This window comes from Carcharhinus amblyrhynchos, chromosome 3 (genome assembly GCF_965287045.1).
Source record: "Carcharhinus amblyrhynchos chromosome 3, sCarAmb.v2.hapA, whole genome shotgun sequence".
In the NCBI taxonomy this organism is placed as follows: Eukaryota; Metazoa; Chordata; class Chondrichthyes; order Carcharhiniformes; family Carcharhinidae; genus Carcharhinus; species Carcharhinus amblyrhynchos.
In genome coordinates this window covers 115,204,960-115,227,062 of record NC_137326.1, presented here as the reverse complement: position 1 = coordinate 115,227,062, position 22,103 = coordinate 115,204,960, and the positions used below count along the sequence as shown (strand labels likewise).

Below are 22,103 nucleotides of genomic sequence, written 5' to 3'. Positions count from 1 at the left end.
CTAACCGCCTCTATCCACACAGCGGAGATCGAATTAACAACCTTCGTGTCTAGGACGGAGGAGAGCCATGGCTCTAATATGTGTATAAATGTATATAGATGCAGAGGCATGCCTAAGTAGATTAGTTTATAGAGATTAGTTAATATTAAGATTCTAATACCTGGCGGCCACCAGGCTTTGTGTACCTTTGCTACCCCTCTCCAGGATGATAACCACTTTGAGGGTGGCCCTATCTGTGATCTTCTTGTCAAGGTTCGCCATCCAGGGATACACCACCTATCAACAATCCTACGGAATAATATTCAATATGTCCGAGGCGTTGTGCGTGCCGGCAGCACCATACCCCGAGAACCACAGAATGTATTCCAATGCATGGCTACAAGTCCACCCAGGTCTCGATGTGACCTGCTTCACCTGCACATTGGATAAGACCCAAACATGTATCCAACGGCCAGACTCGCTGAGCGACTCTGGCTGCACCTTTGGAACGATCTGCACCCTTCCCGAGAGCCCACGGATCCAGCCACAAAGAGACATTTTGAAACCGGACACTGACATTTGCGGGTACTGTGGACTAGTTGAGGCTCCAGTAGTCTCACTATTTGTATGTTTTGCACTTCCTACAACGCGTGCCCCCACGACCACGACGCCCGAAATCTTACCCTGCCCCTTGCTGAGCAGGGGGCCGGAGGGAGGACTGGTGTTGTGGAACGAGGGAGAAATTGTATATGACAATGTGAAACATGAAATTGTGCCTGTTCTGATCAACATCTCAGGGATCCAGGTACCGGGATACTGTTCAGAACAGACACGAGACATGTACCAAATGCTGGGCAGGGAAACTATAAAGTGGGCTATCGATGCGATGGGAGCAACACACTACAGAGACAACACACACACACACACACACACACACACACACACACACACACACACACACACACACACACACACACACACACACACACACACGCAAAAGGGGCATAGTCAATGACATCCTCACAGAGATAAACACTGGATCCAGCGTAATTAACTCAATTGACTTCCAGGGACTCAATAATAAGATAGAACAGTTGAAAGGGGTGATGAAAGATATCCTGCAACGGTCACTAGCCCAACAAGCCGAGCAGGCTCTTTTGGGGGAGACGGGTGCCCATACTCAACTAGATGGAATCACAATATTAGAAACATACGCCCGTACCATTAACCGCCTTATAGATAGAGAGAGAGAAAACACTGCCCAGGTACAACAGGTACAGCTGTGCCATGCGTACGGTCAGTGGATGATAGGTCAATTAAGGCATAATTTGGACCAGGTACACAGGGGGGAGGTGCCCGATTGGATTGACAGCACCCAGCTAGCACAACTCGCAGATCAGAAGGGGGTGCTGGATAGCCAAACCTTGAAAGGAATGACACGGGTATATCCGGTGATCTCCGACTGCGAGGTTAGCGAGAGTACGGGGTTAGGGATGGTCCTATTGATTCCAATAGTTACACCAGAGTCGGGACCATTCCCTATCTTCCAGATTGAAAACATCGGTGTTATTAGAGGCAATGCCTCCCTCCGCTACCATATAACTGAAGTTACAGCCATCTCAAGGCATGGTGTGATGTTCAGTACCTCTGTCTCTTGCAGCAACTGTACAGGGCACTGGTGAGACCGCAGCTGGAGTACTGTGTGCAGTTTTGGTCGCCGCACTTACGCAAGGATATTTTGGCCTTGGAGGGAGTGCAGAGGAGGTTTACTAGGCTGATACCGGAGTTGAGGGGGTTGAACTATGAGGAGAGGCTGAATAAACTAGGCTTGTACTCGTTAGAGTTTAGAAGAATGAGGGGAGATCTCATTGAGACATATAAGATGATGAATGGGATGGATAGGATAGAGGTGGAGAGGCTCTTCCCACTCATAAAGGACAGTGGGACTAGAGGGCACGGCCTCAAGATAAAGGGGGGGCAGTTTAGAACGGAGTTGAGGAGGAACTTCTTCACTCAAAGGGTGGTGAATCTCTGGAATTCTCTGCCCGTTGAAGTGGTGGAGGCTGCCTCGCTAAATATATTTAAGACGCAGGTAGATAGGTTTTTGATAGGCAAGGGGATTAAGGGTTATGGGGAGAGGGCGGGGAAGTGGAACTGAGCCACGACAGATCAGCCATGATCTTATTGAATGGCGGGGCAGGCTCGAAGGGCTAGATGGCCTACTCCTGCTCCTATTTCTTATGTTCTTATGTTCTCTCGGGATCCAAACAAAGGGGAGAGATAACCATCTGCCCTTACCACTGAGACAAGGAGAGGCAGTGGAATGCGGGTTTAACAAAATGCAGGGCTGTACCCTAGAAATTACACCCACTGATCCACACTTTGTCTGGGCAGGATTTAGAGGACGAGGCAGGTATTGTGTAGCCACAAGAAGAACATCCTTCATATACAACGGGCTGGCATGCCCGATCCCCAGCCCAAACTTCTGCTTCACCCCTCACCGACCGGTCACTATTGGCCAGGTCCACATCACCAACGTCCGAAATAGACAGACCCCGACACTTAATGCCACGGACCCATTGAGAGACGACCTCAAATATTACCGAGAGCCAGAACAGGCTCCCATCCCACACTTAGCAGAAGTACTGAGAGAGCTCCGTCTCAAAGTGGGACACTCTGTTCGATTATACCACCAGCTACAATCACACATCAAAACCCTTGAGCATGACACAGAGTCAGCCTTACGAGTCAGACATGGGTTCAGAGGGTGAGGGACTGGGGTCTAAGTGTAGACATTCACCCCGGATCCAGATAATCTCACACATACTGGTTGCCATCCAACTCATACTGGCAATATCCTGGGGGGTCATAATCTGCTATACATACCGCCAGCGCAAGAAAACCAAAACTAGGAGGGAACTAATCAGAATGATTGGCAGTATGGGACAATTAACAAATCAGGAAGACTGCTCCCGCATACACCTAATTTGACAAACCGGGGCTCCCCTAAACTGTACGACTGCAGCGTGCAAATGCAGGGAGCACCGGACATAAAATTTGTTAAGAAAATCGGTCTGAGGGAGGCGGAACAAGCCGCTCCCAGCCGACAGGGGGGAACTGTTATGGGACAACAAATTTTATGAAATTGGGCACACAAAATGGAAGCAAACTAAAGCTATCCTCAGAGCCCTCCATTAAAATCACAAAGTGATCACAAAAACACACACTGATCAGCAGGCAAGAGCATGCTTTTAGAATGCAAATGAGGGCTAGCACATAAGGAAAATTGGACAGGATGGCACATACAGGAGCTAAATTAAAAAAACACATCCACACCCCATCAAAATCAGCACTTCTAAACCAGTCAAACAACCCATGGAGACACCTAAAATTAACAGAGTTAAGGAAACGTCCCTGGCCCCTCAAGACTCTTGAGATCAATAACACACCTATGGTTCAAACCCCAGAGATTCCAGACCATTGATAACCAACCAGACAAAAACGATTAACACACATTTAAAACAATTGCTCCGACACTCGAAAACATCGAAACAGGGTGGCTGAAGTCAAATACCGTAAAGAAAGGAGTAGCATTTGAAACGCGAAGTTCAGGTATAACTGTAGCCTGTCTTTAGAGCGCTTTTGGGACAGTCAAATTGTATGTCCTGACTGTGCTTCTCCGTCAACGTGAAAAGAAAATAAAGCTGTGCCATTATTGAACTTCACCCTGAGTCCGTAGTGGTTGTTTCGCCCACTCGCGCTAACAGGACAATGGCTGTTTATCCACTTGTATTCTAAGAAAAGGACTAGTGTTTCAATAATCAAGTTCTTTGAGGACAATTCATATTGCTCAGTGCACACTGAAATTTATCATTGGTATTGATGCAATAGGAATGCTTGTTACTGCAAGCTATGATCATAGCTTGCAGTCTCAGACAGATCACGTTGACTACGTATTGATTGTATTAGCCTGAACACTCTGCTATTTCCCTGACTGGAGTAACACACTCTCTCCCCATTAATGCTCAACCCAAAAAAACGCCACGTCCAAAACTGAAAAGCACTTCTGTCTCCCAAAGTGCAAAACATTTGATCCAAAACATGATCCACTGACCCAAAATTCTGAATCATAATTGCAATTTCCACACAGTCTATAAATTAGTATAACAGAATATGTAGACTGCAAGCCAAGTATAATTATTTGATGCAGGCAGATTATTTTCTTTCACCTTTTATTGTTTAATTGTGAAGCCAGGTAAAGAGCTTGTTGATAGCCATCTGGAATATGAGAGGGTTCAGACTTAGTGCAATTTGCAAATCAACAGTTTTGAAGAATCTGTGTTTTTAAACATCTACGACCATCACAAAGAAGGTGCATGACTTTCAGAGAGTAGAAGCGAAGCGTAATTTGCACATCAACTATTTCTGAGAATCTAAATGTTTGAAGATTTCCTACCATCACAAAGAGAAGTGTTTGGCACATTGATGCTAAACCCAGGCTGGCAACTGCAATTGAAGCTTCCAATTGTATTGGTGCAGATTTGTTGACAGGTTGAATTGTTGGTTGCACATTCATCGATATCTGTAGAAAAAAGGCAATTCATGACTGTATCCTTGTCATTCAGACATTAGGCAATCTTGTAACTATCATTTTGCTCTTCTTCCAGGCCAAAAGAAGGGAAACAAGCTTGCACTTCTGAGCTGTGGACGGTGGCTGAACCATCAAATGTGATGGTTCATCACACTTGTCCCTTCACCATCATCAGTGATGATGGTGAAGGAACAAGTACCTCAAAGGACTAGGGTCATTTATCCACCTCAGGTATAGGAAAGGAACTTATGTTTCATTAACTGCATGTTTTTTGGCCAACTCATGTTTCTCAATACTAACTGAAATTCAAACTGAACATTGCTAATAAGCAATTGGAGTTGAAAGAAGGAAACTGCAAGAAGTGTAGAAAAGAGTAGAGATCTCAAACAGATCACTATGACAGACATACTGACTCTCTTAGCCTGAACATTCTGCTCCTTTCCTGATCAGGATACCCAATTATGACCACCATTGATACTAAGCAGTAAGCAGCATTGAAAAATGGCCAGACCAGAAATGCAAAGTACATGCCATTGAACCAAAATTCTCAAATCGTAATTGCAATGTCCAAGACTTGCATGTATTTCCACAGTGGGAGCCATAATATGCAATCAAATATAATTATTTCTTAAATGCAGATTATTTTCTTTAACCTCTTCTTGTTAACTGTGAAGCCAGAAGTGGTGCTTATTTGTAGTGGTTTAGAAGATGCAGGACATCAAGAGGATAAAGTTTAAGCCTATTTGGCGCATCAACCGTTTCTGAGAATCTGAATGTTTGAAGATTTCCTACCATCACAAAGAGAAGTGTTTGTCACATTGATGCCAAACCCAGGCTGACAACTGCAATTGAAGCTTCCAATTGTATTGGTGCAGATTTGTTGACAAGTTGAAGTGTTGGTTGCACATTCATCAATATCTGTCGGAAAAAGTCAATTTGTGAGTGTATTTCTGTAATTTCAAGCCTCAAGGGTACTTGCCACTGTCATTTTGTTATTAAGCATGTATATTGGAAACAGATTTGTTGACAGGTTGAAGTGTTGGTTGCACATTCATCGATATTTGTAGGCAAAAGTCAATTCATCAGTGTATCTGTGTCATTTCAGGCCTAAGGAACTATTGCCACTGTAACTTTGTTATTCTTTCCAGGACGAGAGGAGGGTTACAAGCTTCAGTGTCTGAGCCATGGCCGGTAGCTGAACATTAAATTCCAGGATTGCTGGTGAAGAAGCAAGTAACACAAGGAGATGGGGCCATTCATCCACCTCAGTTGCATGAGAGGGATTTGTGTTTTATTAACTGCATGTTTTTCGACCAGGTCACATTGCTCAATACTCAGTGAAATTCAACCTGGGGGTTTCTAATGAGCAGCGGAAGAGGAAAGCGCGCTACTGAAACCTATGCAAAAAAGAGCAGCCGTCTCAAACAGATCACTGTGACTCATATATTGACTCTCTCAGCATGGACATTCTGCTCGTTCTCTGATCAGGGTGCCACGTTACGACCACCATTGATGCAAACCATCATCTGCAATCAAAATGTAATTAGTTCTTACAGGCCAATTATCTTCTTTAACCTCTTATTGTTTAATTGTGAAGCAACAGAAAATGCTTTTTTGTCACAGTCTGTAACAGGCAGGACATTGAGAGAGTTGAGACATAGATAAATTTATGAATCAACTGTTTCTGTGAATTTGAATGTTTGAAGATTTCCTACCATCACAAAGAGAAGTATTTGTCACATTGGTGCTAAACCCAGGCTGGCAACTGCAATTGAAGCTTCCAATTGTATTGGTGCAGATTTGTTGACAGGTTGAAGTGTTGGTTGCACATTCATCGATATCTGTCAGAAAAAGTGAATGTGTGAGTGTCTTTCTGTAATTCCATGCCTCAAGGATACTTGCATGTTATTTTGTTATTAATCGTGTATATTTGAAGCAGATTTGTTGACAGGTTGAAGTGTTGGTTGCACATTCATCGATATCTGTAGGAAAAAGTCAACTCATCAGTGTATCTGTGTCATTTCAGGCCTAAGGAGCTATTGCCGCTGTCATTTTGTTATTCGTTCCCAGGACGAGAGGAGGGTTACAAGCTTCAGCGTCTGAGCCATGGCCACTAGCTGAACATTAAATTCCAGGATTGCTGGTGAAGGAGCAAGTAACACAAGGAGATAGGGCCATTCATCCACCTCAGTTGCATGAAAGGGATTTCTGTTTTATTAGCTGCATGTTTTCGGCCAACTCACATTGCTCAAAAGTCAGTGAAATTCAACCTGGGGGTTTCTAATGAGCAGCGGAAGATGAAAGTGCGATACTGCAACCTATGCAGAAAAAAGCAGAGATCTCAAATAGGTCAGTGTGACGAACATACTGACCCTCTTGGCCTGAACATTCTGCTCATTCTCTGATCAGGGTGCAACGTTATAACCACCATTGAGGCAAACCATCATCTGCAATCAAAATGTAATTATTTATAAAAGGCTGATTATCTTCTTTAACCTCTGATTTTTTAATTGTGAAGCAACAGAAAATGCTTCGTTGTCACAGTCTGTAACAGGCAGGACATTGAGAGAGTTTTGACATAGATAAATTTACAAATCAACTGTTTCTGTGAATCTGAATGTTTGAAGATTTCCTACCATCACAAAGCGAAGTGTTTGTCACATTGGTGCTAAACCCAGGCTGGCAACTGCAATTGAAGCTTCCAATTGTATTGGTGCAGATTTGTTGACAGGTTGAAATCTTGTTTACACATTCGTCAATATCTGTAGAAAAAAATCAATTCATGAATATATCAATGTCAATTCAGACCTCAGGTGTTCTTGCAACTACCATTCTGTTATTTATTCCAGGCTGAGGGAAAGGTTACAAGCTCCAACTTCTGAGCTGTGGCCAGTGGTGAACCATCAAATTGCAGTGACGATGGTGAAGGAACAAGTACCTCAAAGGACTATGGTCATTCATCCAACTCAGGTGTTCAAAATGGACTTGTGTTTCATTAACTGCATATATTTTGGCCAGCTGACATTCCTCAGTATTCACTGAAATTTAAACTGGATTTTTTAATGAGCAATGGGAGAGGAAAGAGGGAAACTGCAAGAAGTGCAGAAAACAGCAAAGATCCCAAATAGATTACTTTGATGAACATACTAACTCTCTTGGCCTGAAAGTTCTGCTCCTTCAGGATACCACATTACGACTACCATTAATACTAAACAATAAGCAACATTGAAACATGGCAAGTCCAGAAGTGCAAAGTACATGCCATTGATCCAAAATTCTGAAATTGAAATCGCAATGCTCAAACCAAGTATGAATTTTCCATAATGGAAACCATAATCTGCAATCAAAATGTTTCTTACATTATTTCTTACATTCAGTTTATTTTCTTGAACCTCTTCTTGTGTAACTGTGAAGCAACAGAATGTGCTGGTTTGTAGCAGATTAGAACATGCATGGCATTGAGAGGGTAGAGACTAAGCGTAATTTGCCATCGACTACTTCAAAGAAGATGAATGTTTGAAGTTTTCCTACCATCACAAAGAGAAGTGTTTGTCACATTTGTGCTATATCCAGGTTGGCAACCGCATTTGAAACTTCCAATTGTATTGGTGCAAACATGTTGACAGGTTGAAGTGTTGGTTGCGCATTCATTGATATCTGTAGGAAAAACTCAATTTGTGAGTGTAGCTGTGTCATTTCAGGCCTCAGGCAATTTTGCAACCCCAATTTTGTTATTCGTTCCAGTCTGGGAGAAGGGTTAAATGCCTAGATGCTGTGGCCAGTGACTGAACCATCAAATTCCAGTGATAATACAAAGTATAAAGAAAAGCACAGCTCATCATCAGGCCCTTTGGCACTCACAGCCTGTGCCGATCATGATGCCCTAACTAAACTAAAAAAAAATTTTTTTTCATTCTTGGTCCAGATCCCTCTATTCCATCCCTATTCATGTATCCATGATGGTATAGGAACAAGTACTCAAGGGACTAGGGCCATTCATCCACCTCAATTCTATCAAAAGGATTTGTGTTTCATTAACAGCATGTTTTTTGGCCAGCTCACATTGCTCAGTATTCAGTAAAAATCCAACTGGGCATTTCTAATGAGCAAGAGTAGAGGGAAGCATGTTAGTGCCAGCTGTGCAGAAAAGAGCAGTGATCTCAAACATGTGATTAACGTACTGACTCTCTGGGCGTAGACATTCTGCTCCTTCCTGATCAGGATACCACATTACGACCACCAATAATGTGAAAAAATAAACAACATTGAGGAATGACATATCCCGAAGTGCAAACCACGTGCCATTCATTGAAAATTCTGAAATCGTAATTCCAATGTTCTAGTCGAGTATGAATTTTCCACAACGGAAACCAAAATCTGCAATCAAAATGTGATTATTTCTTACAAGCAGATTATTTTCTTTAGCCTCTTCATGTTTAACTGTGAAGCAACAGGACAAGCTTGTTCGTTACAGTTTAGAAGATGCATGACATTGAGAGAGTAGAGTCTAAGTGTAATTTGCACATCAACTATTTCTGAGAATCTAAATGTTTGAAGGTTTCTTACCATCACAAAGAGAAGTGTTTGTCACATTAGTGCTGAACCCAGGCTGGCAACTGCAATTGAAGCTTCCAATTGTATTGGTGCAGATTTGTTGACAAGTTGAAGTGTTGGTTGCGCATTCATTGATATCTATAGAAAAAAATGCATTCATGAATGTATCTGTGTCAATTCAGAAATCAGGTGATGTGCCAGCTACCATTTTCTTAATGATGCCAGTCCCAGGTAATGTTCACAAGCTCTAGTTAATGAGCCGTGACCAGTGAAGTAACCAGCAAATGCCAATGATGAAGGTGAAGGAACTATTAACTCAAGGGACAATGGCTGTTTATCCACTTGTATTCTAAGAAAAGGACTAGTGTTTCAATAATCAAGTTCTTTGAGGGCAATTCATGTTGCTCAGCGCACACAGAAATTTGACATTTGTATTGATGCAATAGGAACACCCGTTACTGCAAGCTGTGATTGAGAGGTCTGAGGTCTCAGACAAATCACTTTGACTAACATATTGACTCTATTAGCCTGACATTCTGCTATTTCCTTGACTGGAGTAACACACTCTCTCCCCATTAATGCTCAACCCAAAAAATGTCACGTCCAAAACTGGAAAGCACTTCTGTCTCCCAAAGTGCAAAACATTTGATCCAAAATATGATCCACTGACCCAAAATTCTGAATTATAATTGCAGTTTCTATGCGGTCTGTGAAATTAGTACAATGAAATCTATAGACTGCAAGCCAAATATAATTTTTTCAAACAAGCAAATTATTTTCATTAACTTCTAATTGTTTAATTGCGAAGCCAGGTAAAGGGATTTTTTATCGTCATCTAGAATATTATGCAAATTGAGAGGGTTCAGATGAGGTGTAATTTGCAAATCAACAGTTTCCAAGAATTTATGTTTTTGAAGATTTACGACCATCACAAAGAGAAGTGTTTGTCACATTGGTGCTAAACCCAGGCTGGCAACTACAACCGAAGCTTCCAATTGTACTTGTGCAGATTTTTGACAGGTCAAAGTTTTGGTTGCACATTCATCAATATCTGGAGGAAACAGTCAATTTGTGAGTGTATCTGTGTCATTTCAGACCTCAGGAATCTTGCAACTATCATTTTGTTATTCATTCCAGGCTGAGAGAAGGGTCACAAGCTCCAGCATCTGAGCAGTGGCCAGTGGCTGAAGCATCAAATTGCCATGAAGATGGTGAAGGAACAAGTACCTTAAAGGACTAGGGCCATTCATCCACCTCATTTTACGAAAGGGACTCATGTTTCATGAAGTGTATGATTTTTGGCCAGCTGACATTTCTCAATACTCACTGAAGTTCAAACAAGACATTTCTAATGAGCAGCAAAAGAGGAAAGAAGGAAATTGCAAGCTGTTCAGAAAGAGTTGAGATCTCAAATAGGTCACTGTGCCTTATATGTTGACTCTCTTGGCCTGAATGTTCTGCTCCTTCCTTGGTCAGGATACCATATTACAACCACCATTGATGCTAAACAATAAGCAGCTTTGAGAAATGGCGAGTCTAGAAATGCAAAATACATGCCATTGATCCAATAATTTCAAATCACAATTGCAATGTTTTAGTGGAGTATGAATTTTCCACAATTAAAACCAGACTCTTCCATCAAAATGTAACTTTCTTATGGTCTAACAAACCATAGGAAACTGCATAGAAACTGCAATTATAATAACCTCTTCTTCTTGAACTGTGAAGCAACAGAAAGTAGTTCTTTGTCGCAGCGTAGAATGTGCAGGCCATTGAGAGTGTTTAGACTCAGTGTAATTTGTGAATCAACTGTTTCTGAGAATCTAAATGTTTGAAGATTTCCTACCATCACAAAGAGAAGTATTTGGCACACTGATGCTAAACCCAGGCTGGCAACTGCAATCAAAGCTTCCAATTGTATTGGTGCAGATTTGTTGGCAGGTTGAACTGTTGGTTGCACATTCATCAATATCTGTAGAAAAAAGTCAATTTGTGAATGTATCAGTATCATTTCAGACCTCAGAGGTTCTTACAACTATCATTTTGTTATTCATTCCAGGCTGAGAGAAAATTTACAAGCTCCAGCTTCTGAGCTGTGGCCAGTGGTGAACCATCAAACTGTAGTGATGATGGTGAACGAACAAGTACCTCAAAGCACTAGGGTCATTCATCCAACTCAGGTTATGAAAGGGACTTTTGCTTCATTAACTGCATGTGCTTTGACCAGCTGACATTCCTCAGTATTCACTGAAACTCAAACTAATGAGCAACGGGAGAGGAAAGAGGGAAACTGCAAGAAGTGCAGAAAAGAGTAAAGATGTCAAACAGATTACTATGGTGAATGTACTGACCTTCTTGGCCTGAACATTCTTCTCCTTCCCTGATCAGGATACCACATTATGACTACCATTAATGCTAAACAATAAGCAACATTGAAACATGTTGAAATAAGCAAGTCCAGAAGTGCAAAGAAGTGCAAAGCATAGGATCTGGAAGGAAACTGCAGGGGATCGACACAGTTGAAATGCAGAGCTTGTTCAAAGAACAGCTTGATAAGTGTCCTTGATAAGTATGTATCTATTAGGCAGGGAGGAAGTGATCAAGCGAGGGAACTGTGGTTTACTAAAGAAGTTGAATCTCTTGTGAAGACGAAGAACGAGACTTACGTCATGAGTCATGAAGGCTCAGTTAGGGCGCTTGAGAGTTACAAGTTAGCCAGGAAGGACTAAAGAGAGAGCTAAGAAGAAACAGGGGTGATATGAGAAGTCTTTGGAAGGTAGGATCAAGGAAAACCCTAAAGCTTTCTACAGGTATGTCAGGAATAAAAGAATGACTAGAGTAAGATTAGGGCCAGTCAAGGACAGTTGTGGGAAGTTGTGCATGGAGTCCGAAGAGATAGGGGAGGTGCTAAATGAATATTTTTCATCAGTATTTGCACAGGAAAAAGACAATGTTGTTGAGGAGAATACTGAGACTATTTGACTACATGGGATTGAGGCTCATAAGTAGGAGGTGTTAGCAATTCTGGAAAGTGTGAAAATAGATAAGTCCCCTGGGCCCCGATGGAATTTATCCTAAGATTGTTTGGGAAGAGAGGGAAGAGATTGCAGAGCCTTTGGCTTTGATGCTTATGTTGTCATTGTCTACAGGAATAGTGCCAGAAAACTGGAGGATAGAAAATGTTGTCCCTTGTTCCAGAAGGGGAGTCGGGATAACCCTGGTAATTATAAACCAGTGAGCCTTACTTCTGTTGTGGGCAAAGTTTTGGAAAGGATTATAAGAGATAGGATTTATAATCATGTAGAAAGGAATAAATTGTTTAGGGATAATCAACACTGTTCTGTGAAGGATAGGTCATGCCTCACAAACCTTATTGAGTTCTTTGAGAAGGTGACCAAAGAGATGGATGAGGGTAGAGCAGTTGATGTGGTGTATATGGATTTCAGTAAAGCATTTCATAAGGGTACCCACGGTAGACTTGCAGAAAATATGGAGGCATTGGGTTGAGAGTGATTTAGCAGTTTGGATCAGAGATTGGCGAGCTGTAAGAAGACAGAGGGTGGTGGTTGATGGGACATGTTCATCCTGGAGTTCATCCAAATGTTCACTCTGGAGTTCAGTTACTAATGGTGTACTGCAAGGATCTGTTTTGGGGCCACTGCTGTTTGTCATTTTTGTAAATGACCTGGATGAAGGCGTAGAAGGATGGGGCAGTAAATTTGCGGATGACACTAAAGTTGGTGCAGTTGTGGACTGTGTGGAAGGATGTTGCAGGTTACAGAGGGACATAGAAAAGCTGCAGAGCTGGGCTGAGAGGTGGCAAATGGAGTTTAATGTGGAAAAGTGTGAGGTGACTCACTTTGGAAGGAATAACAGGAATACAGAATACTGAGCTAATGGTAAGATACTTGGGAGTGTGGATGAGCAGAGAGATCTCGGCGACCATGTGCATTATTCCCTGAAAGTTGGCACCCAGGTTGATAGGGTTGTTAAGAAGACATACAGTGTGTTAGCTTTTATTGGTAGAGGGATTGAGTTTCGGAGCCATGAAGTCATGTTGCAGCTGTACAAAACTCTGGTGCGGCCGCACTTGTAGTATCGCGTACAGTTCTGGTTGCCACGTTATAGGAAGGATGCAGAAGCACTGGAAAGGATGCAGAGGAGATTTACCAGGATGTTGCCTGCTTTGGTAGGAAAGTCTTATGAGAAAAGACTGAGGGATTTAAGGCTGTTTTCGTTAGAGAGAAGGTTAAGAGGTGACTTGATAGAGGCATATAAGATGATCAGAGGATTAGATACGGTGGACAGTGAGAGTCTTTATCCTCAGATGGTGATGGCTAGCACGAGGGGACATAGCTTTAAATTGAGGGGTGATAGATATAAGACAGGTGTCAGAGGTAGGTTCTTTACTCAGAGAGTAGTAAGTGCACGGAATGCCCTGCCTGCAACAGTGGTGGACTCGCCAACACTAAGGACATTTAAATGGTCATTGGATAAACATGTGGATGATATTGGAGTAGGCTTTAAATTGGTTTTCACAGGTCAGCACAACATCAAGGGCTGAAGAGCCTGTACTGTGCTGTAATGTTCTATGATCTATGTTCTACATGCCATTGATCCAAAATTCTCAAACTGAAATCGCAATGCTCAAGACAAGTATGAATTTTCCACACTGGAAACCATAATCTGCAATCAAAATGTTACTATTTCTTACATTCAGTTTATTTTCTTGAACCTCTTCTTGTGCAACTGTGAAGCAACAGAATATACTTGTTTGTAGCAGTTTAGAACATGCATGAATTTGACAGGGTAGAGATGAAGCGTAATTTGCTATCGACTATTTCTAAGAATATGAATGTTTGAAGTTTTCCTACCATCACAAAGAGAAGTGTTTGTCACATTTGTGCTATATCCAGGCCAGCAACTGCAACTGAAGCTTCCAATTGTATTGGTGCAAATGTGTTGACAGGTTGAAGTGTTCGTTGCGCATTCATCAATATCTGTAGGAAAAACTCAATTTGTGAGTGTAGCTGTGTCATTTCAGACTTCAGGCAATCTTGCAACTACAATTTTGTTATTCGTTCCAATCTGGGAGAAGGATTAAAAGCTTCAGCTTAGACGCCGTGGTCAGTGACGGAACCATCAAATTCCAGTGGTGATACAAAGAACAAAGAAAAGTACAGCTCATCATCAGACCCTTTGGCATTCCCAGCCTGTGCCGATCATGATGCCCTAACTAAACTAAAAAAATACATTTTTTCCCTTCTTGGTCCAGACCCCTCTATTCCAACCCTATTCATGTATCTATGATGGTGAAGGAACAAGTATGTCAAGGGATTAGGGCCATTCATCCTCCTCAATTCTATCAAAAGGATTTGTGCTTTTTGGTCAGCTCACATTGCACAATACTCACTAAAAATCCAACTAGGCATTTCTAATGAGCAAGAGAAGAGGGAAGCACGTTAGTGCAAGCTGTGCAGAAAAGAGCAGTGACCTCAAGCAGATCACTGTGATTAACATACTGACTGTCAGGGCATGGACATTCCGTCCCTCCCTGGTCAGATACCACATTACAACCACCACTGATGTGAAACAATAAACAACATTGAGAAATGACAGAACTGCAAACTACATGCCATTCATCGAAAATTCTGAAATCGTAATTGCAATGTTCTAGTCAAGTATGAATTTTCCACAATAGAAACCAAAATCTGCAATCAAAATGTAATTATTTCTTACAAGCGGATTATTTTCTTTAACCTCTTCTTGTTTAACTGTGAAGCAACAGGACAAGCTTGTTTGTAACAGTTTAGAAGATGCATGACTTTGACAGAGCAGAGACTAAGAGTAACTCGCGCATCAACTATTTCTGAGAATCTAAAATGTTGAGATTCTGAAAGAATCTAAAATTTCCTACCATCACAAAGAGAACTGTTTGTCACATTCATGCTGAACCCAAGCTGACAACTGCAATTGAAGCTTCCAATTATATTGGTGCAGATTTGTTGACAGGTTGAAGTGTTGGTTGGACATTCATCGATATCCGTAGAAAAAAGTCAATTTGTGAATGTATCAGTGTTATTTCAGACCTCAGAGGTTCCTACAACTACCATTTTGTTATTCATTCCAGGCTGAAAAGTTACAAGCTTCAGCTTCTGGGCTGTGGCCAGTGGTGAACTATCAAATTGCAGTGATGATGGTGAAGGAACAAGTACCTCAAAGCACTAGGGTCATTCATCCAACTCAGGTTAAGAAAGAGACTTTTGCTTCATTAATTGCATGTGTTTTGACCAGCTGACATCCCTCAGTATTCACTGAAACTCAAACTAATGAGCAACGGGAGAGGAAAGAGGGAAACTGCAAGAAGTGCAGAAAAGAGTAAAGATGTCAAACAGATTACTATGGTGAATGTACTGACCTTACTGGCCTGAACGCTCGTCATCAAAGAAGAAATAGCAGGACACCTAGAAAAGAACGGTTTGACCAAACAGATGCAGCATGGATTCGTGAAGGGGAAGTCATGTTTGACAAATTTACTGGATTTTTTTGAAGATGTGACTAGTGCAGTAGACAGGGGGGAACTGGTGGATGTGGTGTTTTTAGATTTCCAGAAGGCGTTTGATAAGGTGCCTCACAAAAGGTTGCTGCAGAAGGCTAGGGTACACAGAGTTGGGGGTAAAGTGTTAGCGTGGATTGAGGATTTGTTATCTAACAGGAAGCAGTGTGTTGGAATCAATGGGTGCTTTTCTGGTTGGCAGTTGGTGACTAGTGGCATGCCGCAGGGATCGGTGCTGGGGCCTCAACTGTTTCCCATATACATAGACGATCTGGAGGAGGGCGCTGAGTGTAGGGTAACAAAATTTGCTGATGACACAAAGATGAGTGGAAAAGCGAATTGCGTGGAGGATGCAGAAAGTCTGCAGAGAGATTTGGATAGGCTGAGTGAGTGGGCGAGGACCTGGCAGATAGAGTATAACATTAGCAAATGTGAAGTTATCCACTTTGGTAGAAATAATAGTAAGAAGGAATATTATTTAAAGAGTGAAAAGTTGCAGCATGCTACAGTGCAGAGAGACCTGGGGGTCCTTGTGCACAAATCGCAAAAACTCAGTCTGCAGGTGCAGCAGGTGATTAAGAAGGCGAATGGAATATTGGCCTTTATCGCAAGGGGGATAGAATATAAAAGCAGGGAGGTTTTGCTGCAACTGTACAAGGCACTGGTGAGGCCGCAACTGGAGTACTGTGTGCAGTTTTGGTCCCCTTATTTGCGTAAGGATATACTGGCCTTGGAGGGAGTACAGAGAAGGTTCGCCAGGCTGATATTGGAGATGAGGGGGTTAGCTTATGAGGAGGGATTAAATAGACTGGGCCTGTACTCATTGGAGTTTAGAAGGCTGAGGGGGGATCTTATAGAGACTTACAAGATAATGGAGGGGCTAGATAGGGTAGAGGCAGAGAGATTCTTTCCGCTTAGGAAGGAAACCAGAACTAGAGGGCACAGCCTCAAAATAAGGGGGGGTTAGTTTAGAATAGAGTTGCGGAGGAACTTCTTCACTCAAAGGGTGGTGAATCTCTGGAATTCTCTGCCCACTGAAGTGTTGGAGGCTACCTCGGTGAATATATTTAAGTCACGGGTAGATAGATTTCTGATAGACAAGGGAATTAAGGGTTATGGGGATAAGGTGGGAATGTGGAACTGATCCACTTCAGATCAGCCGTGATCTTATTGAATGGCGGGGCAGACTTGAAAGGCTAGATGGCCTACTCCTGCTCCTATTTCTTATATTCTTATGTTCTTATCTTCTCCTTCCTTGATCAGGATACCACATTATGACTACTATTAATGCTAAACAATAAGCAACAGTGAAACATGGCAAGTCCAGAAATGCAAAGAAGTGCAAAGCATAGAATCTGGAAGGAAACTGCAGGGAATGGGTACAATTGAAATACAGAGCTTGTTCAAGGAACAGCTACTGTGTGTCCTTGATAAGTATCTATCTGTCAGGCAGGGAGAAAGTGATTGAACAAGGGAACCATGGTTTACTAGGTTGAATCTCTTGTGAAGCGGAAGAAAGAGACTTATGTCAGGATGAGACATGAAGGCTCAGTGAGGGCACTTGAGAGTCACAAGTTAGCCAGGAAGGACTAAAGAGAGAGCTAAGAGCCTGGAGGGGATATGAGAAGTCTTTGGCAGGTAGGATCAAGGAAAACCCTAAAGCTTTCTATAGACATGTCAGGAATAAAAGAATGACTAGGGTAAGATAAGGGCCAGTAAAGGACAGTAGCGGGAAGTTGTGCGTGGAGTCCAAAGAGATAGGAGAGGCGCTAAATGAATATTTTTCATCAGTATTCACACAAGAAAAAGACAATGTTGCCAAGAAGAATACTGAGATACAGGCTATTAGACTAGACGGAATTGAGGATCATAAGGAGGAGGTGTTAGCAATTCTGAAAAGTGTGAAAATAGATAAGTCCCCAGGGCCCAGATGGGATTTATCCTAAATTTCTCTGGGAAGCTAGGGAGGAGATTGCAGAGCCTTTGGCTTTTATCCTTATGTCGTCATTGTCTGAAGGAATGGTGCCAGAAGACTGGAGGATAGCAAATGTTGTCCCCTTGTTCAAGGAGGGGAGTAAAGATAACTCTGGTAATCATAGACAAATGAGCCTTACTTCTGTTGTAGGCAAAGTTTCGGAAAGGATTATAAGAGATAGGATTTATAATCATCTAGAAACTAATAATTTGATTAGGGATAGTCAACACAGTTTTGTGAAGGATAGGTCGTGCCTCACAAACCTTATTGAGTTCTTTGAGAAGGTGACCAAAGAGATGGATGAGGGTAAAGCAGTTGATGTGGTGTATATGGATTTCAGTAAAGCATTTGATAATGTTCCCCACTGTAGGTCATTGCAGAAAATACGGAGGCATGGGATTGAGAGTGATTTAGCGGTTTGGATCAGAAATTGGCTAGCTGTAAAAAGACAGAGGGTGGTGGTTGATGGAACATGTTCATCCTGGAGTTCATCCAAATGTTCACCCTGGAGTTCAGTTACTAATGGTGTACTGCAAGGATCTGTTTTGGGGCCAGTACTGTTTGTCATTTTTATAAGTGACCTGGATGAGGCATAGCAGAATGGGTTAGTACATTTGCGGATGATACTAAAGTCAGTGAAGTTGTGGACAGTGCAGAAGGATGTTGCAGATTACAGAGGGACGTAGATAAGCTGCAGAGTTGGGCTGAGAGGTGGCAAATGAGTTTAATGCGGAAAAGTGTGTAGTGATTCACTTTGGAAGGAGTAACAGGAATACAGAATACTGGGCTAATGGTAAGATACTTGGTAGTGTGGATGAGCAGAGAGATCTCGGTGACCATCCTTGAAGGATGGCACGCAGGTTGATAGGGTTGTTAAGAAGGCATACAGTGTGTTAGCTTTTATTGGTAGGGGGATTGAGTTTCGGAGCCATGAAGTCATATTGCAGTTCTACAAAACTCTGGTGCGGCCGCACTTGGAGTTTTGCGTACAGTTCTGGTCATTATAGGAAGGATGCGGAAGTATTGGAGGAGTGCAGAGGCGATTTACCAGGATGTTGCCTGCTTTGGTGGGAAGGTCTTATGAGAAAAGGCTGAAGGATTTAAGGCTGTTTTCGTTAGAGAGAAGAAGGTTAAGAGGCGGCTTAATAGAGGCATACAAGATGATCAGAGGATGAGATATGGTGGATAGTGAGAGCCTTTCTCCTTGGATGGTGATGGCTAGCACGACGGGACATAGCTTTAAATTGAGGGTTGATAGATATAGGACAGATGTTAGAGGTAGGTTCTTTACTCAGAGAGTAGTAAGGGCATGGAATGCCCTGCCTGGAACAGTAGTGGAGTTGCCAACACTAAGAACATTTAAATGGTCATTGGATAAACATATGGATGATATTGGAATAGTGCAGGATAGATGGGCTTTAAATTGGTTTTCACAGATCAGCGCAGCATCAAGGGCAGAAGCGCCTGCATGGTGCTGTAATGTTCTATGCTCTATATTTTACATGCCATTGATCCAAAATTCTCAAATTGAAATCGCAATGCTCAAGACAAATATGATTTTTCCACACTGGAAACCATAATCTGCAATCAAAATGTCATGATTTCTTACATTCAGTTTATTTTCTTGAACCTCTTCTTGTGTAACTGTGAAGCAACAGAATGTGCTGGTTTGTAACAGTTTAGAATATGCATGAATTTGACAGGGTAGAGACTAAGCATAATTTGCTATTGACTATTTCTAAGAATATGAATGATTAAAGTTTTCCTACCATCACAAAGAGAATTGTTTGTCACATTTGTGCTATATCCAGGCTGGCAACTGCAATTGAAGCTTCCAATTGTATTGGTGCAAATGTGTTGACAGGTTGAACTGTTGGTTGCACATTCATCGATATCTGGAGGAAAAACTCAATTTGTGAGTGTAGCTGTGTCATTTCAGACTTCAGGAAATTTTGCAATTACAATTTTGTTATTCATTCCAATCTGGGAGAAGGGTTAAAAGCTCCAGCTTAGACGCCGTGGCCAGTGACTGAACCGTCAAATTCCAGTAATAATACAAAGAACAAAGAAAAATACAGCTCATCATCAGACCCTTTGGCACTCCCAGCCTATGCCGATCATGATGCCCTAACCAAACTAAAAAAATACGTTTTTTCCCTTCTTGGTCCAGATCCCTCTATTTCGTCCCTATTCATGTACTCATGATGGTGAAGGCACAAGTACCTCAAGGGATTAGGGCCATTCATCCACCTCAATTCTATCAAAAGGATTTGTGTTTCATTAACTGCATGTTTTTTTGGCAGCTCACATTGCTCGATACTGACTAAAAATCCAACTCAGCATTTCTAATGAGCAAAAGAAGAGGGAAGCACATTAGTGCAAGTTGTGCAGAAAAGAGTAGTGATCTCAAGCAGATCACTGTGATTAACAAACTGACTTTTTGAGCATGGACAATCTGCTCCTTTCCTGACCAGGATACCACATTACAACCACCACTGATGTGAAACAATAAACAACATTGAGAAATGACATATTCCGAAGCGCAAACTATGTGCCATTCATTGAAAATTCTGAAATCGTAATTGCAATGTTCTAGTCAAGAATGAATTTTCCGCAATGAAACCAAAATCTGCAATCAAAATGTAATTATTTCTTACAGGCAGATTATTTTCTTTAGCCTCTTCTTATTTAACTGTGAAGCAACAGGACAAGCTTGTTTGTAGCGTTTTAGAAGATGCATGAAATTGAGTGGGTAGAGACTAAACATAATTTGCGCAACAAATATTTCTGAAAATCCAGAAGTTTGAAGAGTTCTTACCATCACAAAGAGAAGTGTTTGTCACATTCGTGCTGAACCCAGGCTGGCAACTGCAATTGAAGCTTCCAATTGTATTGGTGCAGACTTGTTGACAGGTTGAAGTGTTGGTTGCACATTCATCAATATCTGTTGAAAAATGTCATCCATGAATGTATCTGTGTCATTTCAGACATCAGGCGATCTGCCAACTACCATTCTCTTAATGATGCCATTCCCAGATAAGGTTCACAGCCCTAGCTAATGAGCCATGGCTAGTGAAATAACCAGCAAGTGCCAATGATGATGGTGAAAGAACTATTAACTCAAGGGACAATAGCTGTTAATCCACTTGTATTCTAAGAAAAGGACTAGTGTTTCAATATTCAAGTTCTTTGAGGACAATTCATATTGCTCAGTGCACACTGAAATTTGACATTTGTATTGATGCAATAGAAATACCTGTTACTGCAAGCTGTGATGAAGAGGTCTGAGTTCTTTGACAGATCACTTTGACTAACATATTGACTCTATTAGCCTGAACATTCTGCTATTTCCCTGACTGGAGTAACACACTCTCTCCCCATTAATGCTCAACATTCAGCAACCCAAAAAAATGCCACGTCCAAAACTGAAAAGCACTTCTGTCTCCCAAAGTGCAAAACATTTGATCCAAAACATGATCCACTGACCCAAAATTCTGAATCATAATTGCAGTTTCTATGCGGTCTGTGAAATTAATACAATGGGATTTGAAGACTGCAAGTCAAGTACAAATATTTCAAACAAGCAAATTGTTTTCATTAACTTCTAATTGTTTAATTGCGAAGCCAGATAAAGAGATTTTTTATCGTCATCTAGAATATGATGCAAATTGAGAGGGTTTAGATGAGGTGTAATTTGCAAATCAACAGTTTCCAGGTTTTTATGTTTTTGAAGATTTACAACCATTGCAAAGAGAAGTGTTTGTCACATTATTGCTATGCCCAGGCTAGCAATTGCAACCAAAGCTTCCAATTGTATTTGTGCAGATTTTTGACAAGTTGAAGTATTGGTTGCACATTCATCGATATCTGAAGGAAACAGTCAATTTGAGTGTATCTGTATCATTTCAGACCTCAGGGAATCTTGCAATTAAGATTTTGTTATTAATTCCAGGCTGAGACAAGGGTCACAATCTCCAGCATCTGAGCAGTGACCAGTGGCTGAAGCATCAAATTGCTGTGATGGTGGTGAAGGAACAAGTACCTTAAAGCACTGGGGCCATTCATCCACCTCAGTTTATGAAAGGGGCTCGTGTTTCATAACGTGCATGTTTTTTGGCCAGCTGACATTTCTCAATACTTACTGAAGTTCAAACAAGACATTTCTAATGAGCAACGAGAGAGTTGAAGGAAATTGTAAGCTGTTCAGAAAGAGTTGAGATCTCAAACAGGGGTCACTGTGACATATATTGACTCTCTTGGCCTGAACATTCTGCTTCTTTCTTGGTCAGGATACCATATTACAACTGCCATTGATGCTAAACAATAAGCAACATTGAGAAATGGCAAGTCTAGAAATTCAAATTACATGCCATTTGATCCAAAAATTTCAAATCACAATTTCAATGTTTTAGCAGAGTATGAAGTTTCCACAATTGAAACCAGACTCT

At 41.6% G+C, this 22,103-nt stretch overlaps 1 protein-coding gene across 1 annotated transcript in view; it reads right to left on the bottom strand.

The window, feature by feature from the left end:
• LOC145341048 (uncharacterized) overlaps positions 1-20,585 on the bottom strand; it is a 91,654-nt gene extending 71,069 nt beyond the window's left edge. The window contains exons 1-6 of the mRNA XM_080185794.1: positions 20,474-20,585; positions 19,425-19,550; positions 13,999-14,124; positions 10,971-11,096; positions 9,137-9,262; positions 8,102-8,227 (exon numbers count right to left, since the gene is read on the bottom strand). The gene's annotated coding sequence lies outside the window, so the exon portion shown is untranslated. The remainder of the gene's footprint in view (positions 1-8,101; positions 8,228-9,136; positions 9,263-10,970; positions 11,097-13,998; positions 14,125-19,424; positions 19,551-20,473) is intronic.
• Between the last annotated feature and the right edge of the window lie 1,518 nt (positions 20,586-22,103).